Raw genomic sequence first — 10,195 nt, 5'->3', positions numbered from 1 at the left:
CATCATGGCTACACGTCGCGGAATAGTTCCTTAGGTTTACATATAATCCCCTATGTACTTCCTTTCGTAAGGTTGGATTACCACAAGCCACTACGGGAACCAGTCAAGGTGCCGACGGCCAGATCCTGTGCCGATGGCAAAATACCGGGGCCGTCGGCACAGGACTCGTTCCGACCAGACCAGCAGGTCAGCCGTCGGCATAGGTAAACCGTCAGCGCATGAAGATCTGTGCCGACGGCAACCGTCGACACAGTTTCGGCCGTCGGCACAGCCTCTCCGCCGTGATGGTGAGCTAACAGCGTCAGGCCTGTGCCGACGGTAAAGCCGTCGGCACATATTTCAGCCCTGAGCCGACGGCTTTGCCGTCGGCATAGCTTTTTTTTTCCATTTTACCACATTAATCTTCAAAAAATCATAGCTAAATCATTATAATTCAGAAAAATACAAATAATATATCAAAATTTTCAGAAAAATAAGTTCTATCTTGGAAAAATATCAAACTTGGAATATTTAAAATATGTCAAAGAACCTTATAAAAAATGAGCTATCATATCCGATATTTTATGGCTTTCACACTATACAACCAATGTTATGGATAGAATCGCGGCATAGTTTGTGATAATGTGCCCATATTGTGCACACATGTGCATCTTGGGATGTCTTACGATGTTGCAGGAGGAAGTTTTCCATTTCATCGCATGAAAAAAACATTTTCCATTTTTGAGGTGTCGAAAACGGGATGTTTTGTGAAGAAACACCAAATTAAAGTTTCACATTGGTACCAACACATTTTTCAAAAATACTAGACCAACTAAGATGGAAAATTTCTCAACCGGTGTATCTGGAACCTTTCCGTCCATCCCTCATGAAAAAGACAAATTTCTACCGAATGGTAGGAGGCCGACCAGATTTGAACTACAGGTACATGATATATTGCTCAAGATTTTTTGTAAAAATTATTTTTAGATTCACCACATGCTATTTCATCAGAGATCCAGTGCAAGTTTAGCGAGCCTCAGGCCCGGGCAAAGGATCTTCATGCCCGCCGTTTTGAATATAGTTTGAAACGGGAATAAAAATTCGAAAACGATCCAAACAATGTGAAACCTTCGTGTGGTGTCATATTATGTGTCATAGTTGCAAGGAAAAATATTAAAGTTGGAAAATTGCGAACATCACAAAAAATCCTTCACAAAATGAGCTATCATGTTCGAGGTTTCATGACATTTAGGTCAAACGACCAATGTTATGGATAGAATTGCAGCATGTTTTGTGATAATGTGCCCATATTGTGCACACATGTGTATATTGGGATGTCTTACGATTTTGCAGGAGGAAGTTTTCCATTTCATCGCACGAAAAAACCATTTTCCATTTTTGAGGTGCCGAAAACGGGGTGTTTTGTGAAGCAACCACCAAATTAAAGATTCACATTGGTACCAACACATTTTTCAAAAATACTAGACCAACTAAGATGGAAAATTTCTCAACCGGTGTATCTGGAACCTTTCCGTCCACCCCTCATGAAAAATACAAATTCCTGCCGAATCGGTAGGAGGCCGACCAGATTTGAACTACACGTACATGATATATTGCTCAAGATTTTTTGTAAAAATTATTTTTAGATTCACAACATGCTATTTCATCAGAGATCCAGTGCAAGTTTAGCGATCCACAGCCCCGGGCAAAGGATCTTCATGCCTGCCGTTTTGAATATAGTTTGAAACGGGCATAAAAATTCAAAAATGATCCAAACAATGTGAAATCTTCGCGTACTGTCATATTATATGTCATAGTTTCAAGGAAAAATATTAAAGTTGAAAGATTGCGAACATCACAAAAAATCCATCACAAAATGAGCTATCATGTTCGAGGTTTCATGACATTTAGGTCAAACGACCAATGTTATGGATAGAATCGCGGCATAGTTTGTGATAATGTGCCTATATTATGCACAAATGTGTATCTTGAGATGTCTTACGATGTTTCAGGAGGAAATTTTCCTTTTCATCGCGCGAAATATCCATTTTCCATTTTTGAGGTGCCGAAAATGGGATGTTTTGTGAAGCAACCACCAAATTAAAGTTTCACATTGGTACCAACACATTTAAAAAAAATACTAGACCACCTAATATGGAAAATTTCCCAACCGGTGTATCTGGAACTTTTCCGTCCATCCCTCATGAAAAAGACAAATTCCTGCCGAATCGGTAGGAGGCCGGCCAGATTTAAAATACTAGTACATGATCTAATGCTCATGAATTTTTGGAAAATTTATTTTTAGATTCAAAATATGATATAGATGTCATATTTGGATTCCTCTCATTTTTCTAATCGATTTAGACATATTATTTGTCAAATTTTGATTTACAAATTTAAAGATATTAATTATTCCATATTAAATAAAAAAGAAAAAATCATTTTATTATCCATTTGAATTCAAGATTAATATACTTATTCTTGTAGTTTATGTAGGTAATTATTTGGAATTCAAAAATTTATGATGTGCAACATCAAGTAATAAGGGTTAATAGTATTGATATGGTATTATTGTCAACAATGTATCATTTCTTTCATGGAATCTAGTCTAAATGGAACAGAGAAGTTAAGCGTGCTAGGGATAGAGTAGTTTGAGGATGGGTGATTGACCGGGAAGTTTGATCATGACTGGAATTTGACCTAATATTAAGTGTAGTTAGAGTTAAAATGCTGCATGTGAGAGATTAAAAAAATTTGAATTTTTTATTGAAAAAATTTGAATTTTTTATTGAAAAAATTTGAATTTTTTTTTTGAAAAAATTTGAGCCAGAATTACCAAACGGCGTTATTTTTCTATGCCGACGGCTTTACCGTCGGCACAAGATGCTGCGCCGACGGCAACTTTGCCTGTGCTGAGGCGTTATTATACCGATGGCAAGGTGTCGACGGCTGCCGTCGGCACAAGCCTGTGCCGAAGTCAAGGCAAGCTGTGCCGACGGCCGTCGGCATCTTGACTGGTTCCCGTAGTGAGCACAAGAGCTGTCATAAATCCGTCGCTTGCAACCCCCTTATATAGATTAATAAACGAACCTCATAAAGATAAGTAGACTACATAGAACCGAATTAAGAGGACCAAACGAGTGATATACGACAAATTATGCTTCCCACCAGTGACTTAGAGGTTTTTCAAAGTTGTCTTGAAAGTCTCGAGTCACGATTGCATAATATTTTGGTAATATAAAGATTGAGTTGCCTAAGTACTTGAAAGGTAAAAAAACAAACAGCACATCAAATAAGCCAGCCTAAGTCGTGTTTGTTTGCTCTTTAGCCTCTCCTAAGCAATAGATCTCGTTTTGTGAAAATTAGTTTGCGACTAGAAAGTTGCTTGAGAAATGAGAACAAAAATGAGCTTGATCGATGGATGTGCATATATTAACGATGAGATGGATGAATAGCTTGAATGTAAAATACGAACTAGTTAAGAAATTGGCATTTAATTGAACTAGCGATCATCGTGCAATTGAATTGAATTACTTTAATTGGAGTAGCTAGAATGTAATTACTCTAACTACCCATAATTCAATTACTTTAACTGGTTATTGAGATATTAAGTGCACATGTCACAACCCATTGCGATCATCGCGATGCCCATCAAGGGTACACATCACACAATAGTTCCTTAGTTGTATAAATAACCCCCCATATATTTATAATGGCTACATGTCGCGAAATAGTTCCTTAGTTGTACAAATAATCCCCCATATATTTAATGAGGCTGTAGTTCCTTTTGTATGGTTGGACTGCCATAAGAACAAGAGTTGTCATAAATCCATCGCTTGCAAACCTCTTTATAGATCAATAAACAAAACTCATAAAGATAAGTAGTCTACTTAGAACCAAATTTATGAGGACCAAACAAGTGACATACCGTAAATTATGTGTCCACCAGTGACTTAGTCATTTTACAAAGTGACCTGCAATGTTCCAGGAGTCTATTGCTTAGTATATTGGGGGTTAAGTGCACTTTTATCCCCTCAAGTATTGCAAAAGTCTAATTTTGGTCTTTCAACTCTACTTTAGTCTAAATCTGTACTTAAAATCTTATTTAAGTCTATAGCGGTTTAATAATGGTTGACCGATTTTTGACTTTCTGTTTTACCATCGTAGACAAAATTAACCGGTTTTAATCTACCTGGCCGGTTTTACTAGCTCATTGAGCAATTGAATGCAATTACTTTTCGCCCCTAGTAGGAGTAGTTAGCAATTGTTGATCAATTGAATGCAGAAGCCGACCCATTGTGATCGTCGCGATGCCCATCATGGCTACACTTGCTTAGTAAGTGCGTGTGCTTGGTTCCGTACTGTTGCAGCACATGGCTACTGCTCATGGTTCATTGCCGCCTTCATGTGCTCCCAGGAACCAAACTGGATGTACGTGTGTGTGGGCACAGTTTAGAGTATGCACTAGCTAGTAGATTGTGATCGTTATTTACTCCTCATAAATCGCGCACTGCTGGCGCAATGCACAGGTCACATCCCTCCTGCTGTATTGTATGTACAGATTGTTCCTTTACTTGATCTACGGCTGGCTTGCGGGACTTCAAATTTGGAACGCGAGGATGCAGGGCACATGGATTGTCTGGAATAATGGTTGAATTGTATTCATTGTATACCCTGCTCTATCACGATCGGTCGAGGGATTCTCGCGCTCTCAACGATTTGCCTCTAGCCATGTTCATGTCATACTAGGAAGGTCGGCGCGGCGGCACGCCCTATGCTAACGTTACTTCTATTGATCTCGGTTGCGGCTGCCCATAGTTGATATTTTATATGTGTAATATCATGATTACATACTGGCTGGTACCCATAGTTGATACATCATGATTACATACTGTCTGGTAGATGTTTACTTTATCATATACAGTCCTAAATGATTTGAATATCTTGAAGTTATGATTCTAAATGCTGGAACAAAGAGGTGGAAAACATGTATGAATATTAGGGCAATTCATCATTGATGCAATAACTTAATGCATTACATCAAACGAAGAAAACCAGAAAGTGCAGCTAAAAGTACACAATCTGTATTCAGTTTGGCCCTTGGGAGTGGGTACATGAGGCATCTTCCCTTGTGGTTTGAAGTGAATAATGTGAAATGTGGATCTCAAAAATGGATGCTAGATCAACAGGTAAATCTATGTCGCTAATACCTGGATAAAACATGTATATCAGTACCAAGCAGATAAGGGCGTCAGGATAACAATTCCCTAGTGTCCTAATATGTATCTTTGGTGGTTATTTGTCTAGATATAAAAAAATGATCACAAACCTAACATCAAAACCTTACTTAAATATAAGTGTAAGTAAAATAATTTAAAACAGAAGGCAGTGCAATGTGGGCTCTGTAATCTGAAACACAAAGGCACCGCAAAATTATTTAGCAGTGGATTCAGAGAATAGCACAGCCATCGCAGCCTCATTGATGACTAAAATGGATGTTACAAATGAGTTTCCATAATATATAGACCATCCCTACATTGGCACTCGCTAGATTTTTGAGATTTTTGTGAACACACTACAACCCACTGGGAATGGTAAATAAAATCAAGAAGAAAAAATATCAGATCAAGATATAAAATATCTTTAATGAAATCTGATATGAACATCATAAAAAAAAGCAGCAAGATTATGAGTGCGTTCTAACATATATTTATCTCGGTCTTTTACTCGCAATGGAAAGCAAAATAAAGCTAATGGCAGCCCTATAAGGCTATAAGTCTATATAACCATAAGTTCTACTTTCCTCAAGTGGATTTATAAGGTAGTGCCATTTTTTAACTAAAAAACTGAACAATGCATCCTTGAAAATGTAGCACTATGGCATGTGGTAAAGCAAACATAAATAATCTAAGAAATATATCAATAAATTTTTTGATCTTACATAAGCAGCCTTAAATTTTCATCTTGGACAAAATATATAGTCAGAAAATATATCCTATCACGGCTGTAGGTGCTTGATAAAAAAGAGTATCTACCTGATTACTTTTCTATATATGGAACATATCAACAAAAGAGAAACATAGAATGAAAATCACATCTTTTTTCTATGCTACTTCTATTTTCCATGATATAAGCATTGGCCTACAAATATATGACATAAGCATGGGGAGTTGAAGACTAAGATTAGTTTGGAAACTCATAAAACAATACTGCCCAAGTAAAGTGATGCGCATCAGAAATCTTAGAGCATAAACTTGATTTATCTTCCCTAGAATACTTAACCCATCACCTGAAAGCGTATGTTGGTACATCCATTGCTTCACTCATTCCGTCAGTTTCAACAACTTGCGTTGAACTGCAATATGGTAGGAAAAACACTCACCATGGAATTGGACTGACATAAACACAGGTGCATCTCAAAATTCAGAACATAATCTGAATTAGCACATAATAGCTCGATAAGTTAGCTGCTACCCAACAAATGTGGTGGTAGAACTGCCACTGCCATGCTCACAGCCTTATAAGGCTCTACATCAGATACCTGGTCGGTTGCAAGCTCATCGAGTCCATCGACCAGAGCATTGTGTCGTTGCCTGCAATGGGCACATTCAGGTAGATTGACTCGATGGACACAACACTGAATGCAGAGACGGGTAACAAACCAAGAAAAAAATCAAGAATACGTACAACCAAATAAATCCAACGAGAAAGAAATAAAGCATTTGTAATGGCAACTGAAGTACTTCTAGTTCTTTCTCTAATCTCAGATGACCATCAGAATGGCAAAACTTGTTGAAAGATATACATCCAGTAGGCAATTTCAGATACTTAATATACATGATTTTGTTGAACTACATTACCTAGAAGGCTAGAAGCTTGCACACAATTAGCATTACTGCTTTCATTTGCAAGTGTTCAGTTCGTATGCTGGGCACATGCAAAAGGCATGCGGTTGGGAAGACAGAATACGAAGAAAAAGTAAACAAGCTAGCAAGCCATATAATAAAATGCATGTAGCATATACAATAAAGCCTGGTGGCAGTTAGATAAACAATGCAAAATTGATCCGAGGGCCAAACATGCTAGAACATGAGAGGTGAGAACGGTTGACAATGGTGCCAGTGAAAGTGGAACTACCAAACTTTCGAAAGCTAGGATATTATCTAACATATAAGAAATCTTGGTTAGCGATATCTGATAGCTCTCTCTCATGTCTAAATAACCTGCATACAGAGGTGTACATATGCATCTCCATGTCTTTTGTTTTCCTAGAGCACACATGAACAAAGGCATGAAAATACATAAAAAATTTGTTCATATTGACAATGGTCAGTTCATATAAATTTTGTTGATATTGACAATGGCCAGCTGAGGAGTCAGTTACCTATGTAAAAAACAGGTGCACACTTGAAACATATGATATATGTACCGAAATAGGTATGTAGAAAAGAAAGTACATAGTAATAGCTTACAAAGGGGACTGATTTACCACAGTTTAATCTTAAAAAAGATTGGCAAAATCTACAATCTAATTTCTCTATTATAGAGAAAAATTTAAAGGCCGCAAACTTGCATAAGTAACATAGTCGTTCATTGGCAGCGATGCAGACTTGTATGTTGCAGATAGGTAGCCGGAAACAGAGTCACCAACCGAGGTTGTGTCGGATGGTGATGCAGCGAAATTGATCCAGGAATCAGCATCGAACAGATCACATTATTAAACCCTGAACCCTGGCCAACAAAAAGGCTTACTTCAGGAAGTGATGGACTTAGTCATTAATGACATTAGAAGAAAACAAAATAGTACTATTAGTTATAAGCTAGCTAATTTTGATCATTCTAACTATGCATGTCCCAGCTGTTTGGTTGTGTTACTTCAGAGCAGTGGTAACATTTTTTTTTTTTTTTTTTTTTTTTTGCAGGGATGGCAAAATCAGGAGCCTTCCTGCAATGAGAAGTTGGAGACCATACCGGCATTGACATTGTTGGATAAGAGGGAAGGAACAGGTATTTGCCGTGGTAGTTATCTTTATAATCTCCATTCGCTATCACTCTCATGGAGACTTGTGCCTGACAACAACATAATCTCCATTGGCTGTCACTCTCATGGAGACTTCTGCCTGACAACAACGCAGATTCTTACTTACAGTGAGCCACAACTGAAATTAGCTCTTGGCCCCAGCCCCCTTCCCTGAAATTTGTCCATAAACCGTTCCGGAGGAACAAAGCTGAAGTTGTCACTTTAGATAGGAGCAAAACAAACCAAAACTGAGCACACCTCGAGCATGTACCTGTTGCTGCGGGCACGACTGAGATATCTAGCGATGCGGGACAGGGTGGCTATCGCGGGCCCACTTCTGGAGCGCCTACGTCGCGCTGCGTTTGGTCAACAGCCAGCCACAGTTGTAATACACGGCTCCTCTGATCGATCTACAACCTCCACTCTAGAAAACCGCCGTGGCAGATGCTAGGGAGAGAGAATAATTAAGCTCCTGGCTCCACCGCGGGAATGAGAGAACGGCGGCGAGCTCCTCCACCGCGCCGCCAGCCGCATCGACGGCTGCCCCGAGAATAAGCTCCGGACGATCTCGACGCCGGACGCCAGACAGCGCCGGACCTCCGAAGAGCGGTCAGCGGTGTGGGGCTCTGTTCCCGCTGCGGCCGTCGCTGAGCGTGGACCTTGTCGACCATGCCGGCTCCACCTTGCCAGCAGCTTGCCCCGGCCATGCTGCGGCCAACCTCGACGCGGGACGCCGTCCTCAGCCGCCCCTACCTTGCCACCCAAGCTCCGGCCGACCGGCCGCAGCAGACCTTTGACCCCGGCGGGCGGCGGCTGGCTCCACCATGCGGCGTCATACATCCTCGGCCGCCTGCAGCTCCTCTGGGCGAAGCCTGCAGCCCGGTCGTTCCTGCCTCCGTGGAGACCGGCCAACGAAGCGTCGTCTCCGAGGCGGGTCATGGGGGGTGGGATGGGCAGAAGAGGGATGATTGGGATGTGGGAGGAGAAAATCTGATAAGATAAAGGGTAGTGCACCGCTTTGACTATTTGCTTTGACTGAACCATCCAGATTGTAACAGAGATTATATATAGGAAGAAAAAAAAAAGAATAAATGGAACAAACTCTCGCGTATGAAGGTAACGATGACGTGAACAGTAAAAAAGCCTAACGTGTCTAATCCCGATTGGTGGAAACTGATGGAGCAAATCTCCTTGCGGCAAAAGGGCATGGAGGACATGACCCCCCAAATAATATAAGGTATATTGATAACGTGTTATCAATAAATTGGGCGGGGAAGACCCCCCTTTTAAATAAAAATAAAAAATAAAAATAAAATGATAAATGCTACTGTAGCAACAGTAAAAATTCCACTGTAGCAACAGCAAAAAAAAAAAAAAATAGCATGTATCCTGGCGTACATGCCAAGAAGGACAACCATGTAGACTTCAAGCATACAAGGCGTGCCCGAGAAGATTGCCACGAATGCGTGCTCTCCTGTAGCACCAATAATATGGTTGGTACTGTACCGCACAGTATCACCAATTATATGGTCGGTACTGTATCACACAGTATCACCAATTATATGGCCAATACTGTATCACACAGTATGACCAATAATCGGCGAATACTGTGACACCAACCGTTTCCACGTGGTGCCATGAAGAGAAGCGCCGAGAAGGGCCACGAAGCGGTGCTGGAGGCATCTCTCCCCCCCTATAAAAGGAGGCCAAGCCTCAGAAGAAGGATCACCAACCAGAAGAGCAAGCATCAAGCATCCAGAGCACATCCAGAGCACACTCTCCGCTCAGTAGTAGTAGTGGTAGTTCTTCCCTAAAATAAGAAGCCTCCATAGAAGAAGGCGCTTGTAAGATATATCTGAAGTTGTAAGGTATTTCCTCCGTCCGTGTGTAAACCCTTCGGGGGTTCCCGAAAGGGAAACCCGTATGTAAATTATATTGTGGAAATGAAGTAGTTTTGTGTGTTTCCCTTGATCTTTTTATCATGGTTATATGGGATGGGTTTTTATGCTAGGGATCCTATAGGAGAAATCTCTGCGTGTAGTTCTCTGTTAAGCCCTGCATGTGGCGTCAGAACGAGAACCGTAGCCGTAGAGAAGTGTTCCCTTCGGGTGGAACTGCCTGGGAAGACGATAAAAATCAACCCATATAAACTTGGCTAAAAACATCTAGGGAAAGAAACTTAGCTGCTTCTGAAGC

The 10,195-nt window shown here is 40.4% G+C and overlaps 1 long non-coding RNA gene across 1 annotated transcript; it reads right to left on the bottom strand.

The window, feature by feature from the left end:
- Positions 1-7,396: 7,396 nt before the first annotated feature.
- Positions 7,397-8,966, bottom strand: LOC139837540 (uncharacterized). Its single transcript, XR_011754052.1, has 3 exons — positions 8,271-8,966; positions 7,951-8,170; positions 7,397-7,710 (listed from the first exon to the last, which is right to left on the bottom strand). It is a non-coding gene; the product is annotated as an uncharacterized lncRNA (long non-coding RNA).
- Positions 8,967-10,195: the final 1,229 nt, after the last annotated feature.

The sequence above is a fragment of the Lolium perenne genome, chromosome 1, assembly GCF_019359855.2.
Source record: "Lolium perenne isolate Kyuss_39 chromosome 1, Kyuss_2.0, whole genome shotgun sequence".
NCBI classification, from domain to species: domain Eukaryota; kingdom Viridiplantae; phylum Streptophyta; class Magnoliopsida; order Poales; family Poaceae; genus Lolium; species Lolium perenne.
This window is presented reverse-complemented; position numbering and strand designations above follow the sequence as displayed.